General features: G+C 37.7%; 1 protein-coding gene and 1 pseudogene across 3 annotated transcripts in view; both read right to left on the bottom strand.

Annotated features, from left to right (window-relative positions):
* The window catches only part of Kcnq5 (potassium voltage-gated channel subfamily Q member 5), a 557,910-nt gene that overhangs the window by 527,199 nt on the left and 4,574 nt on the right, over positions 1–26,137 (bottom strand). The gene's annotated exons all lie outside the window — the stretch shown is intronic.
* Positions 9,383–9,700, bottom strand: LOC118569764 (annotated as a pseudogene).

The following is a 26,137-nucleotide window of genomic DNA, read 5'->3' on the forward strand; positions in this document are numbered from 1 at the left end:
GGAATGGAGGGGAGGTGATGCGGGAAGGTGGGAATGGAGGTGGGAGGGGGGAGTACAGGGGAACCCATGGTTGATCTGTAAAATTAAAACAGAAATATAATAATAAAAAAAGTTAAAAAAAAAGAATATTTGAAAAAGAATTGCATTAGAACTGGTTAGTGGATGAAATTTAATATATTTAAATTCATGAAAAATTAACATGTATGTTTAAAATCCTATCACTCACAAAATCTCTTCTATATATTTTAATTAGCACTTTTTATTCTATGCCAATATTTAGGTTATGATAACTTTGGTTACAGGCATTAATTAGATAATATGTAGTAACAGTTCTCATATGAGTAAAATCTTTACATACAATTACATTCCTTTTAACCCTTGCCAATTTTTATGAAGAGTAGAATTTATGAGTGTAATTCTCAGAAATCAACATTTATCACTAATACATATTTCTCAATTGAATGAACAATGATTTCATTTATACAATTATGATTTAAAATTCAAGATAAAGAATTGATAATAGACTTTTATTAAAAACTCATGTGTAAAATGAGCATTAAATCAGAAGCACTGGCTGCACTTGGAGACTAAGGCACTACTGGTGCCACCAGTGTCAAAAGAATCCCCTTGCTCTTAGTGAGCTGCTAATTACTTCTTACATAACAGGACACTAGGAAATTTCATCTCAAAATAATTCAAAATGCTGCACATACCACAAAAGTCAACACTTACCAATCAATCCATGTTTCTACAGCCGACTGAGCTTCAGTAAAGAAACAAAAAACATGTATTACATAGAGGACAGTCTCCTTAGTAAGCAGAGCCAGGAAAATAGTACATACACAATCAGAAGACAGAAAGTATATCCTTAATTTATCATATTAAAAAGTCAACTCAAAATGGATCAAAGGCCTAAATGTAAAACCAAAAACAATAACCCTATTAGAAAAAAAAAAAAAAACTCTTCATAACATGGGTGTAGACAATAAACTTTTGGATTCCACCCTCCAAGCACAAGAACAAGAAATAAAAGTACACACATGGGAAACATACTAACAAACTCTACACAGCAGGTGAAATAGTCAACAGGATAAAAACAATCTCTAGAATAGGAGAAAATTCTTGTAAACTACTCATTGGACTCAAAAATAAACATATAGAATATATTACAAACACTAAGACTTACAAGAGCAAAACCAAAACCAAACAAAAGCCTAAATACTTATCTTAGTTACTTTTCTATAACATATTTAGTTGTGAAAACACACCATGACCAAAACAGTTCATAAAAGAAAAGGTTTAACTGGGTTTTAGAGGGTCAGAATTCATGAGTGTAAGACAAGGGTATGGTGGCAGGAAGAGCTAAGAGCTCAATCTGGATCCATTAGCAAAAGGCAAATTTTAAAACAAGACAATCATCTGCATCGATATTTCTTAAAAGAAAACATGAATAGCCAATGAACTTATAAAAATGTACCAGTCACAAAGAAAATGCAATTTAAAACTACAATGAACATTCAAATAATACTAAGTATAATGGATATAATCAAGAACACAATACATAACAAATGGTGATAAAGAAATAGAGAAAGAAGAGCTCCTTTACACTGTGGGTGGGAAAGTAAATCAGGATAGCCACTGGGAAATCAATAGAAGTATGGAGGATCTTCAGAATAATTAAAAATAGGACTAACGCATGATCCAGGTGCATAACCATATGAAATGAAATTTAAAAATGGCATTACAAATTTCATGTTATCACACAAAAAATACCTGATCTCTCAAATCAATTTAAATATTATTCACAATAGCCAATATTCATCAATAGAAGAATGTATAAGGAAACTGAGCTTCATACCTGTAATGCAATATTATTTACTCCTAAAAATGATATTTTGTCATTTGCAACATCATTGATGGAAATGGAGTATCCACACATTATGCTATTACATAAAATATGCTAATAAAAGAAAGACAAATACTTCATTGTTACTGATCAGCAGAAACTAAAAAGTTGATTGCCACAGAGTAAATAAAGCTTTGAATATAGGTCAGAGTAGAGAACTCATCTAGGATGCATGAGTCACTGTGTTCAATCCCCAACACTGTCACTCTCTCCACACATGTATACACACACACATACACACACACACACACACACACACACACACACACACACACACACACGGGAGGGAGAGGAGCCAAGGTCAGGGAGTAGGGAGAATGGAATACTCATCACTACTTTCTGGGAAGATTAATGCACAGAGGTAGGAGATTAGGTATCAGTTACCAAAATATAGCTGGAGAGGAGGAATGTGTTCTGGTATTGCAAAGCACAGGTGTATCACTACAGCTTATAATAACTTAACATGTATCTTATCAAAGCCTCAAACAGCAGAGTTGCAAAGCTCCAAAGACAAAGAATTGATACACTTTTAAGGAAGAAGATATGCTAACCACCCTAATATTAATATCCCATGCTTGTAAAAATTTATAATCACACTGTATTCCATGGCTACATGCAGTGTTTATATGCCCATTATTAAAACCTCGGAGTACCATATCATACACATTTTTGGCTTTTCACTTATAACATGAGGTATAAAATAGACTTAGTTATAACAATGTGCCATATTAAGTGGCCCAACCATAACAAAGAGGAAAGAAAGCATATCTGTGCCAGAAAACCATCTGAGAGACCTTGATAAAGTTCCTTATCTTGCCATACCTTAGTTTTTTCCCATGTACAAGAGGAGAATAATGAGATTGTGTTGAGGATAAATGAGGGTAGGCTTACAGAATCTTAGCAGAAGCTCTGATACAAAGCAAGTGATCCATGCACATGAGCTTAAGTTATTATTATAATGCTCGCAATGCTTCGATGCTGCTTCAAGGAGGTTTTCAACACAGGAAACATTTGATCTGATTCAAGATCTGGACTTTTTGTGAGTTCTCAGTACTAAGATCAGAACATACAGGAAAAGGAGAGCAGAAAGAGAAAACTATGTAGGTAGCCATTGAAGAGACAAAGATGATGGGCAGGAGTGGGACAGAATAGGGGGTTAACAATGATACAATGAAGAATATGTGTTGACTGGACACAGATAGTATCATAAGAAAGGGGCTCAGTAATTCAAAATCAAACTTTCTCACAGAGGATGTCTTTATTTTTTTCTCGGTAATTCTTATGTTGACAATTACCAATACAATTATACTAAGAGAAGTGGGCATTTAGTAGGTTGTTACTCCTATTCAAGGTCCTGGATGTAATTCATAGCAGCAAACAGAAAATGATGATACCAATGTACTTGAAGAAGAGGTTGACAAAGTGAGCACCCTAGTCCTTTTGTGACCCCCTGTTTCCTTCATAGTGTGAGGACATACTGCCTGTCCTCTCCAGAACACCACAGAAGCAGACAGAAGTTGTCACAGGAACCCAGAGCTGTTGGCACCTTGACCTTAGAGTCCCTAGCTTTCAGAATGTGAGGGAAATATTTCTAGATGTACAAATTATCAATCTTATGGTGTTTTGTTATAACAGCAGAGATAAACTAAGATGGGAGCATTATTTGCCTACTTTCATGCCCTCAATACTTTAATGTTGGTAAATGCCAAGAAGGATGAAGTCTAGAATGGCAAGCTACTCAAAATGGGAGCCATTATATGGGTACAGATTTGAAATGAAGGAAGCAGCAATTTAGGTTTGCATACATTCAAAAGGCGAGTAATCAAAAATGCTGGGAGGTTGGGTATGGTGGAGCACACATTTGATACCAGCATTAGAAGGCAAAGGCAGGTGATGAAGGCAGACCTCGGTGAGACAGATCCAGCCAGCGTGGCCTATAATAAAGAGTTCCAGAAAGATCAGGACTGTCCAGTGGGACCCTGTCTCAAAACAACAAGAAAATTCTTGGAAATTTCAAAACAGTTGTTGGATAAGTAGGAGGAAAGTTCTGATTGAGATTTAAAGGGAAAGGTTGCTATTGATTAAATTATTTTGTATGAATGAAGCCCCGATGTGAGACAGCAATTTTAAAGGAAACTACTCAAAATGCACATTTAACCTCAAAGTTAACTGTCTTCCAAATGGGGTTTCTTAAACCCTTAAACTATCTGAGTAAGGGCTGAGTGTCTATCACACTTAGAAGTGTATATATTTCAGTCATTGAAGCCACAGACTACTATAAATACTCACGTTTTAAGAACTGTTTCTTAAATGTGATAAATATCTGTAATGCAGGAAGTGGCCAACACTCAGGAAGAGAGCTGTTCAATTCACAGATCTCGACTGTTGATCCAGGACACACTATTCATTGCTGGGTTGTATGAGTCAAACATGAAAATAACTCATTTAACTTTTCAGATCGGCCTTTATTTCTTCATTCCATCAGCAATGGGAGTACGAATGAAAAGACAGGGCCTGAAAGATGGCTCAGAGTTTAAGAGCACTGATGCTCTTTGAAAGGATCCAGGTTTCAATTCCCAGCACCTATAGGGAAGCCCACAACTGCCTGTAACCCCAGTTCCAGGGAATTGAATTCCCTCTCCTGACTTAGGCAGGTACTGCATGCATGTAATACACAGACACCTACAGGCAAAACACATACACACAAAAGACAAAAAAATAAAGGAAAAAAATTGTAGTAGGTAGCCATTCCGGCCTTGGCCTGGAAGTTCCAACCCCCATTAAGGCTTCAGTAATAGTCACGCCTACAAGGCAGGGCTGAGAGAGGAGGCTGAAGACACAGGATCAAGAGGAGAGGCTTCTCTTGGTTCCAGGACCTTGGATGAGCAAAGTTCTCCAGAGAACACTGCTGGACTGCGCCATACCTTTCCCAGACCCTGCAACCTATCCCTTCATTTGTAAGTTACCCCACAAAACAAACCTCCCTTTTAACTATGTGGAGTGGCCTTAATAATTTCACCAATAAAAAATAGTGATTCAAAAGACAAAATCTGAGCCAGGAGAAATGAGCTAAGGGAAATGAGCCTCTAAAGGGATAAATGTGCACATGTTCTACCATACACCTCCCCAGGTACTGTGGAAGTAAGAAATCCAGCAATCACAGAGTGTGTGGATTGCCTGGATGGACTTTAGATTAAAGGAGGTAACATTCCAATTGAAGAGTCTAAAACCTCACATGACTGAGACTATGGGGGTATATACAGCATGCTAGAAGAGGGAGAACTCAACAGCATCCACTCGTTTATGGACATTTCTCCCCACCTTCTGCCCTCAAGCCTTCCTACATATTCTTATTTTTAAAGTAGAACTGTCTTCAACTACAAAAATTACTATTTAGGTTGACAAAAATGAATGTATCTTAACTTTAGAACAAACTTTATGTTCAAAGGGCCTTCCATGGACATTTGTTTTTTCCAAACAGTCTTTTAGAAATGTTGTCTGTAACTCCATCATATCTGAGCACAAATGAAAAGGATTTGCAGACTTCCAAGAAAGCTTCCTGCTGACTATCAGATATTTTGGTCTGCTGATGCCCAGAGTACAGAAATCATAGCTATAATTCATTTGAATCTAAGTGATGCATACACTGGGAAAAGTTCGGGGACCATGCTTTAGAGTGATGGACTTGTATTAAATTGTAAGGACATTCCCAAAAGAGTAAGTAAAAATGTTAGTGTAACTGAAAAGGGGTGGATTTGGGAACATCAACACATTAATACTGCTTTGTAAGATACATTAAAATGGTAACATTGTAAGAAGTATACAGAACTGACTATAGAAAAGTGGAATGCTAAGGTATGAATTAAGCTGTGAACTGCTGTGTGCAAGGCTTTAATGTGAAGAGGACTTTTTATAGTCCTGGAACATCTTGAAATTCTGGCAAATTTCCTGAGTGTCTCTCAGGAACCACTGAAGCCAACTAGACTTTGTTTCTTCCCTTAGGCCTGAACAGTCCATGGGGGAAATACCAAATTCTTCAGAAGTACTAAAAATAACACATTTAGTCTGAGAAAACATTATCATGTTCAAGTCTATTTCATTGAAAAAAAAAAAAGCCTCATGTATTAACTAGGTGAGCTAATCAGGAGATTGATTTTTAAAAGAAATTAAGCAAAAACTGTAAAAAGAAATGTGATTCTCTTAAACATTAACAACCATAAACACATCTAGCAGCATAATCATGTACATCCTAAATACCTTGGTGGGTAGATATGATGAGGTTCAGACCAAATTGGTTTATGGTGACAGCATGTGCATGTGTGTGCCGGATAAATCTTCGCAAATATAACTTAAGGAAGTTGGATCTATGGATATTTACTAGATCCATACACATAGAGTTCAAATTCTAGTTTTTATTAGACCAAATGAAGAAAAAGCAAGGCTGGAAATTGTCAAGTGACAATTTTACTTCATGATTATTTAGTTCATTACAATTAAGGACAGTGAATATTAAAACAATACCATAGATTAATAGAACACAAAGAGTAATGGCACTATTTTCTGTTCAGAGAGCCTTTCTGTTTAATGAGTGGGAAAATCACCCTCATGGAACGAGCTCAAACACACCTGTTGCTCCTGACTGAACAGCAAGCCGTGATGCACTTGAGGACTGAACCTACAGGGGAATGACAGGATGCACAAGGTGCAGTAAATGAGAGCAGAGCTGCCTTCCCAGAGCAATTAGGAAGCCTCTTAAATTGCTGTGGTAACCAAATCATAGCATTACACTGTTCTCATGATTCTCTATTGCCAGTGAAATTTGGCTGCATCCCTCTCCAAGATGGAGTCGAAGCTGCAGTCATTCTGGTAGCCTGACAAATTTGGGCAGACACCAAGAATACACCACAAAAGTAGATCTCTACATCTGAGGTTGCAAGTGCCAAATCACACTACAGCTTGATCAGCCAATATCAATAGGCAAGATATGGAACTGTGAAACACAGACGTGAGCTCTGGGTAGATGGGACATTTCCAGACATTTGCATTTTTGGAAGACACATTGATAGATTCTTTCCTTGTCGTTCCATCTTGATTCATACTTTGTTAACTACTGGCTAGAACAGTCGGTCCCCAGCCAGTTTCTGCAATTCCAATTGGTCTTTATTCTATCATACACTGTGCACAGGCACATCTCAGTATTCTAAATGACTGTCCCTCTACCCAAACCAATGAATAGTTTCTTATTTTCCCTCTGAAGCAATTGGAATTTTTTCAGCATGGCCTACACAGGGTATGCATTCTTTACTACTTGTCCTAATCTCCTGACTTTTTCTCTAGTGAAGAGGATAATTAATTTCTTACTAACACCATAACTAACCTTATATCCATCGAGCTCACTCTCCCTGCTGCTCGGGAAGATGGCAACACTCTATTCCTCATTCTCACTCTTCGTTCCTCCCTACCCTACTTTCTCCATTAGTCTTTCCTCGCCCTCTCAATCACATGCACCCCTCCCTCTTCTCTCTCTCTCTCTCTCCCTCTCTCTCTCTCTCTCTCTCTCTCTCTCTCTCTCTCTCTCTCTCTCTCTCTCTCTCTTCACAAACCTTTGGAATTGTCTCCTAAGGATAGCAGACCATAATTGTCTCCTTGCATTTGAAGATTGTAAATGTGGTTTGCAGAACCCAACATGTGACAAAGCAGAAAACAAACTCACAAAAAACAAAACAAAACAAAACAAAAAACAGCCAATGCCTAATTGTGTATCTGAACTCTATCTAGTGGTATCTGAGGTCACTGTGGGAGGCTGAATTTTGACTTGTAAGGTTTGAAAGCACATCACTGCCTATGTGTAGGCATTTCCCCCATATTCTCCCTTTTGTGTGCAGAAAGCCACCAAAGAAAGAACCAAGTTTTCTTTTCCTTAAAATTAAAACAGATTCTGTCTACTAAATATAACAACAAGAACTAAAAGAGAATCAGCATTGCTTCTCAAAAATATGTCTAATTTGCTAGAAATTGTGAAAAAAACCTACAGAACTAAACATTTTTTAATACTCAAGCATGCCTAATTAGTATTTATGGAAAGTTATATTTATATTAGTTGTTGAATTGATACTTCTGTATATTTTATGAAAAATAACATACTAGAAAAGTAGACTTATGTAATGATTTTGATGCACTGCAATGACATAAATAAATAGAATCAACAAATAATCTGCTGTTACCTCTGCTGTCTGCAGGATTCTAATCTGTAACCTCACATTTAGTTCTTATGAAAGCATTTTTCCTCAACAGCTACAATTATTTGGCATTTTTGTTCTACCTGGTGCAGCATGGTCTTGGTATTCTTCAAGTCTCCTGTGTTGCTGCCTTGGAGACTTCTTTCCTAACTCCTCATGCCTCATGCATTGTTTCCTTATGCTTTCATCTCCCGCAGGATGCTGGCTGGCTGATTTACTTACACCCCTCCTATGTCTCTTACTTGGGCACTGTATCTGGAACACATGTGACCCATGATGAAAATCTTTTGAAAAGTAAACAACATAGAAGTTTTATTTCAATCCATAAGACCGCTGTGGCAGAACTCCACTACAATAACATTCATCACTTCAAATTCAGGGTAACACAAATACAAGTTAGCACTGACTTCCTGAACCCCTAAGCTCTCCCTATTACTTGAACCCCAACTTCATTTCATTTCCGTTCTTACAATGTGTGACCTTAAATACCATTAAGTCATGCCCAGTTATTTCCTTTCTGTTTACACCTATTTTGACATTAATTGTTCTTGAGACTAAGGAGTGGCTACAGGATTAAGAGCACTTGTTGCTGTTACAGAGGATCGAGGTTCAATCCTCAGCTCCGATATGGTGGTTCACAACGGCCTGTACCACCAGTCCCATGAGACATAAATCCCTCTTCTGGCCTATGTGGGCTCCTGTGTGCATATACATTCAGTCAGGCACACACATATATTTAAATGCTTAAATATATGTCATGAGACCCTTACCCTAAACTATGCTTATAGCATGGACTTGAACACAATAAGAAGTGTTCACTAAATGCTTGTCACATGCCAGAGATTGCACATAAATTCTGTATGAATTATTTATATTAAATTTCAAAGTGTCTTAGTATGAAGAGGATGCAATTATTTTTAGTTTATAAGTGAGAAGTCTTCTGAATATTTATTGACTATAAGGACATACGATTGTATATGAAATTATCTGATGTTCAAGTTTATGATTTTACCACAGAATTAAGTACATGGTATTTATACTTTGGTTTTCCTGAGAACAATTTCTGTTAGAAATATCTAGAAATAGATGCTTTAGAGAAGAATTAAAATATAACTACTTTGATATATCAGAATGTCTAGTGGAAGGATATACTGTCATGTGTGAATGTTATTTTTATTTTTATTTTTATTTATTTATTTATTTTTTGCGCGGTAGCAACGTTTATTGGGGGCGGGGGTCAGTCCTTCTTGGCCGCAGCCTTCCACATGGTGGCCAGCTCGTTGCTCAGCTCCTCCCGCTTCCTCTTGGCGCGGATGTGCGTGCCCACCCTCTTCTTGATGAACTTGAGCGTGCACTTCTCCTTGGACACCTTGAGCAGCCCCATGGCGCAGCGCTCCTAGGGCGCGAAGCCGCACACCTCCCGGATCATGTCCCGCACGAACTTGGTGTGCTTGGTGAGGCGCCCGCGGCGCCGGCTGTGACTCCGCTTGCTGGTGTTCTTCCTCACCTTGTGGCCCTTGTTGAGGTCCACGGCCATGGGGTAGCTCAGGGCCATGGCTGCTACTCAACGATGGCGGTCGCGACAGGAAGCTATTTTTATATTTTTTCACTTTCAAAATACAATGCTATATTGGCAAGCATATATTCAAGGACTGACCCCAGTGAAATAATTTAAAATAATTGTTTTTACTAAACTAATTGTTACAATTGCAAAATAATTCAGTTGCTAAATGTCACCAAAAGACATTTAAAAATATTAGAAAGGGGTATTATTTTCTTTCTGCTTTTGGATGGCATCCTCTATCCCCTTCTCTCTGTGTAGTAATGAGAGAAAATTCACTATGACATAAATTTCTTTTTTTCTCCTTTTTTTATTTACTATATTTGTGTTTTAATTTTACACATCAGCCAGGGGTTCCCCTGTACTCCTCCCTCCTGCCCCCCAGCCCCTCCCCTCCATTCCCATCTCCTCCAGGGCCAAGACTCCCCTGGAGATTCAATTCAACCTGGTGGATTCAGTACAGGCAGATCCAGTCCCCTCCTTGCAGGCTGAGCAAAGTGTCCCTGTGTAAGCCCAAGGTTCCAAACAGCCAGCTCATGCACTAAAGACAGGTTCGGGTCCCACAGCCTGGGTGCCTCCCAAACATTTCAAGCTATTCAATTGTCTCACTTATCCAGAGGGTATGATCCATTTGGGGGCTCCACAGCTTTTGGTTCATATTTCATGTGTTTCCATTCATTTGATTATTTGTCCCTGTGTTTTCACATTTAGAAATGAAGGTAAAATTTCAAGTAGGGAAAATTATGGACAGTAAAGAAACATCTACTTGCAAAAAATAAAATAAAATAAAGGATCCTTACAGGTAAAAAAAAAAAATAGCAATAATAAAGTGCAGCGGAGTGAGAGCATCATCCAGTGTTTCTAAGACAAGCAGGAGAGGGCTTGCTTCACTGATCCTGACAGCCTGAAGGTTGGTTATAAAACACCACACATAGGCTAAGACGTGAGAGCGTCAGAAAATGAGGCAGCAGGAACACAGAAATGAAAACCTAAGGGGCACATCTCTCTTTTTACAGAAAGTTGGAGCCACTGTAGTGGAATAGACAAACCACAGTAAGCAACTGCTACTGCAGTTCCCATTTCTAGGAATACCTGTGATTGTGAATCAAAAACAACAGCTGAAATTGAGAACGTACCTGAGTGTTGTGAACAACACAGGAGACTGGGGGGGGGGGGGTGGAATACAGGAGGCATCACTTGGAACCTTGGTTTCCTACATTTCTCTCTGCACAGAATCCTCAGTCCACTTTAATGAGGACAGTAACACCTGAAGTTTCCCTCTTTAAGAATTTTTAATTGTGAGTGATAGAATATAAGCCACCAGGCTGGGTAACAAGCACCTTTACAAGCTGGGTCATCACACTGGTCCCCTTGTTCAGAATTATACTCCAGTCTCATGAGGCTAAACTGAATTCTTTGTTTTTGTTTTTGTTTGTTTGTTTGTTTGTTTGTTTGTTTTTTGGATTGACTGTTCACTTCTCCAGAACACCACTGGATCTGTCTTCAGGGCTGAAACCACTCAGGAACAGGGCACATTTGCTATTAAGTGGTTGCCACCTCAAAGCCCCTGGCAGTAGCCAGCCAGAAAGGCTAAGTAGACTGTGACAGTGTATCAATAAGTCAGAAAAATCCAGGGAAACTCAAGTTGGATAAGGCAGGGATAGTACAAAGGGGGGCCAGTGTCTAATTTAAGCTTCACCTAATCCCGGAGATTATCACCAAGCAATAATGGACTTTCTGTGAGAGGCAAGAAAGTGAAGAGGAAAGACTAGAGGAAGGTGAAGCAAGGGAAAGAGAGAAAGATGACAGTGGGACTCAAAGTTGGAAAGAATGATTCAGAGGAAGTAATACCCCACTCTTCTCAGTAATCAGGTAATTTAAACTTCTTCATCTTCAGAAACATCTAACTAAAAAAAGACAGCAGGCCACAGACCTCCCCCACACTGCTTCTGTCTCAAGGGCTTTTGAAGTTACCTACACATTATAGAACGTTTGGGTTCCTTTTAATTTGCCAGAGAGTATTTGATGTGTTTCTTAATTCATAAACAGTGTATTATTGTTTACAGTGTATACACTGAGGCCAAGTGAGGAGGTGCAGAGGAGATGGAAGGGACTTCTACAATGTTGCTGATCCCATCAGAAAAGAAATCTGTAATTCATGAATAAAATATAATTTGAGTTTTACATCAGCATTATAAATGTGCTTATTGAGTGTAAGTTTTTTTAATGTTATTGCATTATAAAATTTAATGGAAAATTTTTACTTTCCCTTAAAAATAAACTCAAATGCCACAGACATTTCCCCCAAATTCCAGCTGTCTGCTAAGTCTGATTGCGTCTCCAGAATGGTTTTATTTTTCCTCCATTGGTAGTTTGAAGGTAAACCCTTTGATATGTAACACCACTTTAAAGGGGGTTAACTGAATTTAGACTTTTTCCAGTAGAATAGGCAGTTTATTTTCACATAATTGAGTTACACATTGCAACATTATTGTTTTAATTGGAAAACTTTCATTGCTAGTTAAAAACTGTCATCTTAATGAAAGAATAGACTTCTAAAGCAAACAAAACTTAGTCCAGCAATTTAACAAGTATATTAGTGTGCACACGAATGTGAAGTTTTGGAAGGTCCAGACATAGGTGGAAATAATTTCTAGCAAAAATATTTTTACATTCTACCACACCCTGTGTTGCATTTTTCCTCCTATGTTGGTTTTTCCATTGGAGCAGTCATAGCCCAAGTATATGGCTTTCTAAATCCAGAGCCACCCATCACTCTCCATCTATCTTTTCATCTGTTCATCCCTCCTTTCTTCCATTCATTCTGTTCAGCTACAAGAGCATTAGTCTTGTACCCACCAGCTGTTTGGTCTTGTATTAGGTACTAGAGAATAGAGACAAATGGAGTATTTCCTCTCTTGAAGATTTTATAGTACTTAACGGGATAATGAGAGTGCATTAAGAGGCAGCTACATTAAATACATGAATAGGTATGAGACTAAGACAAAGAAAGAAGAAACCTCCTCACTTCCCCCACCTCCATATAGAAAGTATATTTACAACTCACAAATGAATTCAGTAAGGTTTTCTCTAGTCCTTCTTCACCTCACACGAACTCAACTTGGCTGTCTGTTGTCTTCCTCCATGTCCCTGCGGGACTAGTTCCTTCACATCTCATTGTCAGGGCATCTTTAAGGCCATGACACACTGCATGCATGCTAACATTTCTCCCTTATGACTGAAACTACCTGAAGACATGAACTAGAGGTTTCATCTTTATATCACTCATGGTCACCATGTATCGGTGTGATAAATTTTTTTAAAAGGAAAAGAGATATAACCTATCCTCTTTCTGTGGTTTCCACATGGGTGATGGATTGAATGGACTCAAGTATTGAAATGTGTGAAAAGAAATTGTGTCTGCACTAAATGTAGTCTCTTCATAGTCATTAGTCCTTAAATAATACAGCAGAACAACTACTTATACAATATTGGCATTCTATTGATATTATAAGTAATTTGATGGTTATTTAAAGTATATTGAAGGATATGTGTAGGTTAAATACAAACTGTATAGAATATGACAATATTTGAATATCTGTGGGGTTTCTGAAATTAATTTCTAGTGTACACAGAGGGACAGTAAGAGGATACAGAGAACTGCTCCCTCCAACTTCTAAGATGTTGCTCTTTTTTCTTTTCTTCTACAAAGGTAAGAATTTTAAGTATTTTCTCTTTGAAATGGATTTTTTCCTAGAGGTAACAACATTCATTTAGTCTCCTGGCAAAGAAAACAATAAAGTGTTAAGATGCTTAAGCCAGTTTGAAAATGTTCTGGAATTTTTAGTTTCCTCTCCCTGCTTTTTACACAGCTCTATAAATATGGGCCTAATCTGAAAGTCAGCTTGAAAAGCACATTTTAATGTACTTGCAGCATTTTTTTCTTGCACTTCAATTGACTAGGCAGAGTTTAAAAATCTGTGCTAATATTATATCTATGTATATTGATTGCTTTAAAATAGTTATCCATGAGTTACAATTTTATAAACTTAAGCTAGTTGGCCAGAGAAGAAATGGTTAAAGTAAATTATTAGGTTGTCAATTGAAGGTTGAATGACAGAATGTAGATTAGATGATAGGAAAAGGTCAAGAAAAAAATCTTAGTTTCTGTCTCACATCAGTGTATTTTAATTATTTGATTAAACCAAAAATCCATATGTGTTCACATGTGTGAAAGATAATTGAAAATGGAGTTTAGTATTTAAAAAGATATTGAGCACTTAAATCTCATATCTATGAGTCAGGAGAAAATGGAAGCATTTGCCAGGGGGCTGTATTATCTGTACCTGGTTGCCAGTCAATGCAATATTTACTCATTCAATGAAGCAACTTCCTGGGAGCTCATGTCTGCTTGCCTCTTTGTGAATAAGAAGTGTGAAGGTCACCACATCACTCACAGCTATACTCATAGATACCAAGTAACCATTTTAAACATTAAAAAAAATGTTTTACAAATACACACATGCTAGGTAATCAATGAACATCAGTTTCACTGGTTTTGAATACTGTATAGTCTCTTTCACACTGCAAAAATTCATCCTGTATTTCACCCGTTTTTTTTGTTTGTTTGTTTTTTGGGCTTTTTTTTTTTTTTTTTTTTTTGGTTGTTGTTGTTGTTAGAGGCATGATTTGTTGAGATAAAGTCCAAAATGGCACTACACTCTAAAGCTTCTCAACTTAGCTTCTTGAGAGCTGAGGTTGCAATCATGTGTTGGGCATGCATGTCTTCCTGTACTCATTTAGTTTTGATTCAACATTAAGTTTCAGGGGTATCAAAATTGATTAAGTAGCTCTAGTTTATCCAACTCTATTACCACATGCCATTTACTGTATGACCCTGTCCACTGTTTACCTATTATTTTCTTTGTGAGTTTTATTAACAATGATGTGGTATTCTAAGTGGGTCTCATGTGCCATCTGCCCCCTCCCACCAACAGTGATGAGAAGTAACCCTCTTTTCTCATAAATAGGACTCTTAACTTTTCCAATGTATAAGATCATCCTCTACAACACGGTGTCCATGGTGGCTGTCATTATGCTTGAATCATGTCTGTTGTCAATATCCATATAATTCAGTTATTGCAGTTTTCTCTATGTGGCAGTTGTATGTGTCTCAACTTCCTTATGATGTAATTAATGTTCCCTGAGTGCAGGTTTTGTCATATGCACATTCACAGGTTCTATGTTCTTCATAGGTCTTTGAGATTTATTGAGTGAATAAATGAAATAGTTTCAATGGCAATTAATTACATAAAGTGTGACATGGCTGTAGACAATATTCTATTTAAGTTTTCTATTGCACTGCCCTTGTCTACTACATGGAATGTCATTTTATCCATATTGTTTTTCTTTTTTAATGCTTACTATCAATACTAAGCTTTATTGGCAGAGAGGTACTCCCTTGGAAACTTAGAAATAAAGACTATAAATTTGCCACACATATATTTGCATTCCTTTCTTTTCACAAAGAGCTGTTTGTTTCCTATAGATGGAGAGGGGTGCTTGTAAGCACACTTGTGGGATACACGGCTGCAGCAAACCAGAAAGCTTGGTTAGGACACTACTGAGTCTCTGAGCCTCGGGTTCAAACCCCACCCCCGCTCTCTCTCTTTCTATTTTTCTTTTTATTCTAGGTCAGTTCTATTCTCCTCTGTTTCTTGAATTTCTTTTCTACTTACTTTATACTTACTTGCTTGTTCCTTACAACTCACCTCACATTCTCACTCACTTTAAACAGTGATATCCTTTCTACTTCAACTCTAGGGATAACTGCCTCACCAAGCATGTCTCCATAGTCACTTGCCTACAGGACAAGGACATACAAGAGAAAAATTAGGTCACATAGGAATCATTTTCAGCATTTTGGACTTGAGATCACTGTTGGAATTATTTAATTATGTGCCTGTAGCATGAGAACATCATGGACCAATACAGAAATAAATGTGAATTATTGGTGTTCCTATAAAAATTGTTTGTGGTGGCCTCCAGATCTGCAGTACTTACTACAGTTCTGTTGTTCTATGCTTATTTTTACCAAGGCAGCTTCTGTTGATAGTTTTATTCTGCTTATAATTCTTCCTATAGGAGAAAAAAGCAAGACCATTATTATAGCTTTGATATTCCTAATTAATTTGAGGGTTCTGCAGGGCTAGTAAATAAGATGAACTCCTTACAATATGACGACAGCAATAGTGACTTGTATCTTAGTGCTCACAGATATGAACGGATGATGATGTATAATGAGGACATCCTGACTAGGGTATGGACTTGTCTTCAGGCGATAGTGTCACCTTATAATGGAGCAACTAATATTAAACCAGTTTCAGAGATTTCTGTCCTAGGTAGATGACATCCCAAGTTCCAGTAAACATAGGTTGGTAGAATACAGGCCATCTATGCACAGCTTCTCATCATCAAAGGTCTCTTCCTGGAGATATATATATATATATATATATATATATATATATATATATATATATACCTTTCCCACAAACCTCTGTGGTTCTTCAGGCATGAGACCACCAACAGCTATAAGCTGTTCCACTTGAACAGAACTGTCATAGTTAGTGAAGGAAATAAACATTTTAGAACTTTTACTATTTTTATTTTTAGAGGTACATATATTTATGAAACTTACTCTTAAAATAAACTCACCATTTGTTGCTGAAGTTAGTCACACAAACCTTGTTTATGTTTTCAAATGAAGGGGTGTTTTCACACATTTTGATTATATATGTGTACATGCATACAAACATATGTAAAAGACAGTATTCTCAATATTTAAGAAGAGCCAGAAGGATGCACTGCTGTCTGAAATTGAAGTACACAACATACTGAACTATCTAAGGAAGACACTAACACTAATGTATCTAGTCCGTAATTAAATATGGACTTGTTTTATGTGCTTTCTTCATATACTTCATACACTTTCCCTTAACTAGGGGTGTACCACATCACAGAAGTTACCCAGAGGGAAGTGGAAATCTCTACATTAACTGGTGTGGTGTGTGTGAGAAAATTCAAGGGAAGCCAGAAGTACTTTCTCTTTAGTTTTCTTTCAATAAAAGAAAATAACATTGCTATATATGCAGGAAGGAAATATGACACAAAAGTTAAAACTTTCCTCCGTTTCCTGAAAGAACATGTTCAAAACGTCAAGATTTCAAAAATATTCCAAGAAACCAATCATACTGAGCAAGAAATGGATGCTTTTGATTATGAATATCCTGGGAAGATGGTGGCAAGCAGCACTTGGTGGGACCTATCATGAAGTCAGTGGGGACCAATCTAACAAACTAAGCACTCATCTGCTACTATGAAGCAAAGGCAGTGAACCCAGATACTGGAGGTCTGCCCAAAGAGAACCTCCAGACCATGGTTGATGCTTCCCTTCACAGTTACAGAATCAATTATGTTGCTTGTTACCCAATGATTGTGTTAATTTTGACAACCTGTTAGAAGAGCTTAAACAAGAGTATTATAGATGTTAAGTGCCCTTAATCCCTAGATCCTTGAGTTCTAGAAGACAAGACAATGTAACATGATAGAAATTACTTACTCTGAGAATTCATGTTCTCAGGGATATGGTGCTAAGTCATTCTACAACACTGCATCTGCAAAACTATACAAAGTGTCCAAGAATTCCAGTGGGGAATCACTGTTTGGCTCAAATAAAACTTTCTAGCACCTCCCAGAAAATGTGCAGAGCATCCTCTAAGAATGGGTAAGGGAGATGGTAGGAGACAGAAAGACAGTAAGTAGACTGGGAAGAGGAAAGTATTTGTGATATACACATTTTTTTAAACATATTATAGAACAGAAGCACATACCATATATGTATGCATTGCTAATCCTCACTACACACAGATTTGATACTTGAATATTCATTTACAGCCCACAGACTCAATAAGGTACTTTTTAAAATATCACCTGTAGATATGTGAGGAACAGCCCATAATTCAGGTCTCCTGCTGCATGCTTCCAGTTAATGGTCAGCAAGGCTAAAGGACTAACAAATGTTCCTAAAGCCGAGAGGGTTGTGATGTGCCACATGAAGAAAATATATGAGGTACTTTAAGCTTCAATGGTATTGATTATGAACTCAGTATTATTAAACCGTAAGTATATGTATATACAGGCATACACACACACACACACACACACACTCACACATATGAAGAGAGAGAGTCAATCATCACCTAGGAATGCCTTGTCACATCTTCCAACATTGTCACCCCCTGCTTTTTTATTATTTAATTAGTCTTAATGCTTTTACTCATTCCAAACATGTATTGATCATATAATTTCAACTCTCTCTCTTTCTGGTGTCTTGTTCATTTCAGCTACTCCAATTTTCCTTTTTAAGACAGACTATCCATGTGGTTTACTATATATTTGGATAGCCCTAGCACTGCTTGGAGAAACTCAAGGTTTAGCTTTGACCTGCTGCTTTTTAATGTACTGTTCTCCTTCCTCTCTTCACCCATTTGGTTGTCAGTTTCATGGCCTAATCTGTCCCCTCTGTCACCCCCCAAAAGTGTCTGGTGCCTGATCTCAAGCTCTTTAGAATGCTTGGCCCTTATCAGCTTCTCCCTTGCTGATTGTGAATTTATGCTCCACCAGCTTTCCCTACTGGCAAAGAAAGTTCTCCATTGCTCCCTTCCCTGAGGTTTGCTTTCTAGCTACATATTATACTTCAGGAGACTCCTTACTCTCAGGTGTTCTTGGAGATGCTAATTGCTGAGTCCAAACACAACATCCTTGTTGTGTTGTTTCCCCCCACTTTCGTCCAGGACATGGAGTGTCTTTCCTGTGTAACCAGATGTCCTCTAACATGTGGTCCTGCAGAAACTCCTAGATGCCTGACTTGACTGCTGGTTTCTAGCTACCCTCATTTATCCTGGCTTTCTACTTCACTGCCTCTTTTTATAGTTCTACATGTACAATGTTATTTTTCTTCTTTGTAATACTTTAACAGACTTGCAATTGTTTGAGACTTGCCCTCCTATGGGTACTGCTGCATGGCTGTAGATTTGTGTGTGTGTGTGTGTGTGTGTGTGTGTGTGTGTGTGTGTGTGTGTTTTCCCTATCCTATCTCCTGAAATGTCAGTTTTCTCTCCCTGCACTCTACCCGGCACTTTCACTGTCTCTTCATTTAACACATCTTCACTGTCAAACGATAATCCTCCCCAAAGCTCAAATAAGCCACATGTACACCCCATCTCTGTGTAAAAATGAACAAGTAATTACTTCTTGGAAATGGTCATATGTGGTTGGAATCCTGAGAAGGAAAAAGAGCTTCCTCTGAAATCTCCCTATTTTCCCTTTTTCTAATGTTTGAAGATGGAGTAATCTGGTTGACCCTTGGTCATGCTATGTGGCTTTTGCACTATCAGTTGTTACTCCAGAGAAACTAACTTACTGGTTTAACATGAGGTCTTGAACAAATATAACAAGACACAATAGACAACTGTGAAGAGGTCTCCTAAACATCTTATGACATGCTTTGGAAATCTACATTAAGACTACAGCATTGGAATCAACAGCAAACCAGGAGGAGGAGGAGGAGGAGAGTCGGGAATTTGCTTTATGCTTTTATGGAGGGAAAAATTCTATAATTTCTCTGAAGACATTGAATTGTGTTATCTATACTTAAGTTAAAAAGATATTATCTTTTCTTCAGCATAGTGTGATAGTTTTTTGACTATTCTTAATTATACTTCATTAGGTTACTTCACCTAGTACTATCTATAAACTTATTTTTATTATCTCCTTCCAGCTCTGAAGCCTAGAATAAAACTCTGTATCCATAAGCTCTGAAAAACAGCTCTCAGCAACATGACCTAACTAGTTCAAAAACAGGAATTTGTGAAGTAACTCATCAGGTCCAACAATGGATACAATACCTTGGGAACCATGTAAGGGAATTTTTCTTCGTAGAGATGCTGTGAAAGTAGCACTTACATTTTCAGTGGTGTGATGAGAAAATTATTCTGAGACAGAGAAGGGAATGAGAGACTCCTGAGCATGGTCACACCAAACTGGTGGCCTAAATCAGTCTAGAAGTCAACATGCTCAACACAAACATAATGAATGGGTGATTTCTTTCTTAATGTAGGTACTATTTGTTCGTCCTTTGGAAGAACTGCAGGGTCATCTCAGTGTGAGGATAAAATGAGACTGTTACCTACAGTGGCTGAGTTCAGTGGGAAGAGTGTAATCCTTCCATTGTTCTGACTCCTTGCTGGCTCTGAACCTGAAGAAACAGCCTAGTTTTCTTCTAAATACTTGAATATTCATTTGATAGTCATTACTGTCAAACAGTAGCCTGTAAATAAGTTCTATTTCTCCTACTTGTCAACATCTACATGAATAACAATAGTATCTTCTGAATTCGGGAGCATATGCTAAAGATTTTAAATGGGGTTCCCAAGAGTCATTATTATTACTGTTCTACTTCTGTGACCTATGCATTTGGTGAACTGAAATGAACCTACATCATTTTATCATTCTACATTAGAGGTTCTCCTATGATAAACATGCATTTTCAAGGCCTTCCAGTTACAAGGAAAAATGCAGATTTCTAGTGCCAGATTATAGATATTTTTCTTGAATATAGAAACTCCTAATGACTAAGACAGAGTATGCAATATATATTTTGAAGTTCAATGCCACTTCCCCATGTTTAGTTTGTTTCCCTTACATCTTTGCTATTGCTCTATCCCATTCCCTTATTTCCTCTTCTACCCATAATTGCAGTTATTATCCAGGTATCCATCATGACCTACTAACGTTCTCTTTACTGCCTTCCTTGTGATTTTATTTCCAGTATTTTAAAACAGCACCCACAAGCTACTGTAAACACACAATTGGAAATTCCACCAAAAAGTCAGCATCTCCAAAGTTAAACTCATTTTTATCACCTCTTACATCCCTTAACCTGAAGTCCTGGTCTCAGTTAATGGCCCCACTGTCTATATAATGACCCAACCCAATTACCAGAACTAACAAATCTATCTCTCTTTATCTTCTATATTGGATAATTCATAAACACCATTCCAATTTAGTACCATACTTTTTTTTCTTCTCTTACATCATTTCTCTAGTCTGCATACTAGTTCAATAACAGTTTCAAAGCTGACCATCTCTGCTTTTGAGCTCCTTCAAGCCACCATTTGTAGTTTTGGCCAAGTGTCACACCCAAGTGAGAGCTAGTGATCGCTGCATGTACTGGTATATGCTCATAAGCCCAGGACTCAGGTGTCAGCCTGGGCTTGATAGAGATGTAGAGGCCAACCTGCAATACATCAGGAGACTCCATTAGAAAAGAAAGAGAGAGAGAGAGAGAGAGAGAGAGAGAGAGAGAAGGGAGGGAGGGAGGGAGGGAGGGAGGGAGGGAGAGAGGGAGGGAGGGACGGAAATAGGGAAAAGAGGAAAAGAAAGAAAACTAGAGAAGTCATTACTGTCTACCTTAGTTCTATCTTTTTCAAAGACCGTCCAATAGGTAAAAGTGAAATCCTAGAATTTTAGAATGGAAATACATATTATTCCTAATTTTATTAACAGTTTCAAAAGCAGTTACCACACTAATGGAAGTTTGTATATTTTAAATACTGTAGATATACACAGCTCTTACATACAACACTAATATTTTAATATACCCTGTTCCCATTTCACAAATTAAGAAAGCTGGTATTGAAAGCATCTCACTCCTGGCTATTAAATCAGTAGGAGCAAAGCTGAGGTCAAATTTGAACCTAATCATGTACTTCTGTGAATCACCTGCTTTGTGGAATGACTAGCGTTGAACACATTATCTTCTGTGGCTTTAAGGTACATGAGAAACTGGATCTATGGCTACAGACCATGACATATGAACTGCAACATTACAATATTAAAAGATCGTCCTGCCATAGAGTAAAGAAGAAATAGTCTAGAATAGCCTCATGGGTGTAACAAAGGAGATAATACCCAATGAGACTGCGTTTGCAAAAGCCGTATCTCTTCATGTACAGTTAAAATCAATTAACTTTAAAATCAACCGATAATCTTAAGTAACTGAATGAATTTAAGGCTTTTCTTCTTTTTATTCAACTGACTCATTTGACTTAACTCATTTGGCATTAACAGAGGAAAGACAAACTCTCTGATGATGAATTCAGTGTGTACATTTAGCCATGTGTGTAATATATATATGCACTAGTATACATACACACATGATAGAAAAGTAAAAATGATTTCCAAATTCGAGAACTGCTGAATTAACCAACATTTAGGAAACTCAGTCTTCTGACAAACTCATGCAAAAGATGTTAAAAGGTTCACTAGGAAGTCCTGAGACTTGTCAAAGAATTTCATCATTAATGTAAAAAAGATGAAGTTACATGACCAGTCTGTGTCCCATATTGCAACCAAGTAGAATGTTGAAGAGCACACCTATAAGCATGAAAAAAAAATGAAAAATGAAACATAAGTGTGGATACATCACCCAGCATAAATGACTGTGGCTAGTCAATGTTTGGGTTTCCAGTAGTTTCACACCACTGGGTTAGGGTAAAACATGCTCTCCTGGCATTTTCATCTGCCAAAACAGCCATTTGCAATTAAAAATTAATATTGGCATTACTGCTTTGCAAGCAGTTATCAAAAGGCTTCTGGCTATCTTCTTCATTTATAGTGCTTCTTGCACCACGGCTTGATTCCATTTTGAAATACTGTTCTCATCTTTTTGCTTCTTTTATGCCATACTATTCTCAATGTTGAAATATCAACAGTTTTAACATTTTTAATTGGATTATGGACCTCCAGTATATTTTGGACCTCAAGTACAAAAGTATTTATTTGTATTTTAAAAGACAGACTGATTTGCCATGATATATATTATATTACTATATTAGATGAATATAACGCAGTATAAATTGATCCCCTCTGCACCTAAGGGGAATAAGTTTTTTTTTTTTTTTTTAATGAATGCATTTTAAACAAAATGCAAATATCAGTTTCTATAGATGCAGACTTAATTTGGAACAGAATTCTTATGCAAATAATAGACAATTAATTATTTCTAATGGCATCAGACACAGAAAGTAATGAGTAGAGTAAAATTTCATCTACCAAATGGGAACTAGTATGGTCTGGAGAGTTGGAACATTGGTAAATGAACTAAGATGCACACATGGATCACAGCTATACAAAAGAGAGTTCTGGGTGTTAGTGACTCAGGAGGGGGACTGTAGTGTTAGGGATTGTGTGCACATGGAGTGGAGAGAGGCAATGAACAGGGTTCTTCTGCAATCAGAGGAGTGCTGTACTAAATATTGGAAAGGTGACTTTAGCTGTGGTGTGGCACATAGAACTTGAGGAGCAAGGCATGAGGTTATAACCATGGATTAGGAGATAATTATCCAGTTTAGAATTGAGAAGGGGGAAATGATTAAAGTACCAGATAACTTTGCACTCCAAATACTTTGTTCCTTCTGTGATAGTATTTTAGAATCATTCTACTCCACTGTCTCACTTGGGTCACAGACACTATTATGCCCTTGCATAGATGAAGAATCAGAAATCCAAAGGCTCAAATGATTGTTCCACATCACATACTTAGAAAAGCTAGAGGTCAAGCAGTCACCTTCTGAGGTACTTCTAGCATCTCCAAGAAAATTGCAAAGACCTGGTATTTCTTTTAGTTTGGCTTACCTAAGACTTCTGCATGGAGGACTTCCAAGTAAAACTATTTCCTCACTCAAGTTAGCACTTAAGAAGGCTCTGTTAGATACCTGAGACCTTGTTAAATAATTAAGATTCAGAATTAAGTTTACTTTCTGTTCAGGAACTTTTCCCTCATACTGAAGGTCTTGGGCAGGAAGACACCACCACCACAAGGGTGGATGAAGCACCATTATTATATACTTCATTGCATCCCCAGAATGCAGTGGAATCCAAGACAATCTACCTCATTCATACCAACTGCCTGGAAAGGTGCTTAAGAAGTTGCTTTTGCATTGTGGTTTGAAGAAACAATGAAAACTGGAAATATATGTTGAAAATTCAGGGTACACTAAGCGGGAAAAATTCAACAGCATAGTATGAACAAAAGAATAGTCATGAAACACAGGACAAAGTAGGCCAGCGAAGCTAGTAATCAGGAGGATGGGATCTTGGGGAGGGTGACTATAATTAAGCCAAAAAGATGATATGAGGGTCTTGTAAACTGTCCCAAGGGACTGGAGATAATTTATATAACTTCTAACCACACATCCATGTACTAAAATCATACTTATCCTTGTGTCAATCCAAATAGCCTTCAGCTACAAAGGCCTTGTTCTTCAAGAACATCATTCAGAAGAAATCAAGTGAAGTCTCATCAACTTCCTAGCTTCTGGATTGTTGTTCTATTACACTGTTCTGTGTCTGTCTTCCAATTCTTACTCATCCATCCTTTTTGCTTCTTGCTGGTGTTCCTGGTCCATCTCATCATTTTTTCAACCATTGTTTTAATTACCATAAAATGATAAAGGTTTCAAAATCTAGTTATAGGATCAACCTCAAGATGTTTTAAATGAATTGATTCTTTCAAACACTTTCTTATGTGACTTTTATGTGCTTGAAATACTAGAGGTTGCTGACCTAAAGCCTGTAAGACAATACTGGGTCCCTGTTCTCTTGCCTTATAATTGTCATCTGAATGACTAAGAATGCCTGAAAATCTTACTTGAACAAATCTGAACTCTTTACATTTCTGTAAACTTGGGTCTTCACAGTTTGCCATAAAAATTACTGAACTTCTATTTCCCAAATCACAGGTTAGAATCATCCTCATTGACCCCCTCAGATGGATGGAAACATGCAATTAATTCTGTATCTTTAACATTTTTTAAAACAAATTACTGAAGTACTTGGCCCAAAATGGACATCACACCTCTCCCCTTACCCAGCAAAGCTCTGAAACATCAAATAAAAGGGTGCACAGAGATTCTAAGAGCCAGGGGTTAGGAGAACCTACTGCAACATGACACAGCACCGTCGGGACAAGACATAAACTCACAGCTGGTGTGGTTACCTGCACAAGACCAAAGCAGTTAACATTCCAGCATGGATCACAGATGGGTTCTCAAGATTTGATCACTAACTGCAGAGTTATTATCAGCTGACGGGCTGATAGGAGAGGAAACGTTTTCTTTAGGGGTGTTACCCCTCTTTAGGTTATGCCTGTGCCTGTGACAGTGGAGGGCCCTACACTAGTGGCATACAGGCAACATAAACTGGATTATTGAAGAAGGAGATATGAAGTTAGGATGGGAAAGGGGAAGGAGATTTCAGAAGAGTTGGAGAGGGAAATAGGGAGTGTGAATGCTCAAAATACATTGTACAAAAGTCTCAAAGAATAACTTTTAGAGGAAAAAGAAACATTTCTGGCAGAATCTCCTTTGATCATCATGGTTAACTCCCTTAGTTCCTTGGGAAATCATCTCTCCCCTTTTCTGCAGCCCAGATTATAGAGAGCCAATAGACATCTTCAGCGTGAATTCGATAAAAATGGTAAGAAAGAATGGAATCCTTGTACAACTGTTACAGCCTAATTACACACCATACTGACTCCATTGTAAATTCCCTCTCCCAATTCATTTTCCAAGCAAAAATGTAATTCTCTTGATTTTAACCATTCATTAACCACGTTGGCCTACAGGATAAAGACAAGACTCCATGTCCATCATCATAGGCTACTAACAATTAGCTGCATGCCTGCCCCCAACCCCATATTTTTCTTGAAGATGGCTTTATCCTGCAAGAAGTTTAAAGTACTTACAGTGACTGCACATCTACGACCCCACACTTTTACTAAAGCTATTTTCTCTGTCAAGATGGCTCTTTCCCCCTGTTCTGCCCACCTGAAACAGGCTACTTTGTTGTCCAAACTCAGCCATGTCTGACTTCCCCTTTGAAGACTGCTGGCTCTTCTGCTCTCTGTCATGTCTTCTCTTTTGCACAAACCTTTGTAACTTATTTCCTCTGTCACAGTACTTGTTGAAATGCTTACAACCACCCCAGTGCTGTTCCTCCTTGAAGTCAGAGGTCTTCATGTCATTAATTTGGAAATCAGCACATTCCTCAGACATTCAGATATGTGTAAACAGATAAGTCTATGAATGATATAATCATATTTGGCTTTTATTAACAATACTTGTGTCAGCTACAAGGTTGGAAATAGCAGTAAGATGGCCAGGCAGCAGAGGAGAGGTTGAGAGAAACAGGGAGGGTCGGAGAAAGCAACAAAGGACAGAAAGAAATGTATCTGGAAATATATTTCAAAATAAATGAACAAAATTTAATGGTCACTTGGATGGTCAATAGTAGCTAGTTGAAGGTGGGAAT

The sequence above is a fragment of the Onychomys torridus genome, chromosome 18 (assembly GCF_903995425.1).
Source record: "Onychomys torridus chromosome 18, mOncTor1.1, whole genome shotgun sequence".
NCBI lineage: Eukaryota > Metazoa > Chordata > Mammalia > Rodentia > Cricetidae > Onychomys > Onychomys torridus.